This window comes from Seriola lalandi, unplaced genomic scaffold (genome assembly GCF_002814215.2).
Source record: "Seriola lalandi dorsalis isolate HSWRI2012SDOR001 ecotype SW California unplaced genomic scaffold, Sedor1 jcf7180002054576, whole genome shotgun sequence".
Taxonomy (NCBI): domain Eukaryota; kingdom Metazoa; phylum Chordata; class Actinopteri; order Carangiformes; family Carangidae; genus Seriola; species Seriola lalandi.
Genome location: NW_019525129.1, coordinates 488,115 through 488,882, shown reverse-complemented (window position 1 = coordinate 488,882; position 768 = coordinate 488,115). Strand labels below are relative to the sequence as shown.

At 39.3% G+C, this 768-nt stretch overlaps 1 protein-coding gene across 2 annotated transcripts in view; it reads left to right on the top strand.

The window, feature by feature from the left end:
• LOC111663435 (uncharacterized) overlaps nt 1-768 on the top strand; it is a 15,350-nt gene that overhangs the window by 3,151 nt on the left and 11,431 nt on the right. The window lies entirely within an intron of this gene.

The following is a 768-nucleotide window of genomic DNA, read 5'->3' as shown; positions in this document are numbered from 1 at the left end:
CTAAAACACACACACACAGTGTCGGAGATGAAAAGCCCACCTGTAGCTGGTCTGCAGATGTTATGTTTTTTTTTTCACTCCCCTCATGTGTAATGTCATTTATTCATATTCTTCTCCTGTCCTTGCAAACTATATTTGGTCTTCTGCACCTGATTTGAAGTGTTCTGCATCAGAAAATCCTGCACTTAAGCACAAGTGCAGGATGTTTTTAGGGCTGAGGCTTCCCCTGCTGGCCAAAGAGAAACAGTAGAAACTGTTTTAGATAACCCCTGATAGAAAAAGGTTTTAACAGTTTCTGTTCAGGTTCTCTTGGATGTATTATTTTTTTGTGGTGTAATCATGATAAACTTGAAGGATAAACAGGTTTGGTCCTGACATGACACATTATTAATAACATGTAATAAAACAAAACAAAGAGGCAGTCAGTCAGGATGTGTTCATCCTGTAGGTTAAAGACTTTTTGATCAGTTCTGACTCAGTCAGCTGCAGCTGAAATCATTGCAGGTTTAAATCTGTGATTATATCCATAATGACAGCTAATGATTAACACAAGTTCCACATTTAACTAAAGATGTTCATCTGTCTGTTGTTTATTCTGAACATTGATACATGCATGTACTCAGGGAAGCCCCCCTTTACTTAAAATACATCCCAGTGTGTGTGGGACTGATGTCAGATGTGATCAGACAGACGCACACATACAGCTGGAATCAGTGTGACAGCAGTATGACCTTGGTCTAACCCCTCCAGGAATAAACTTGTAGACCA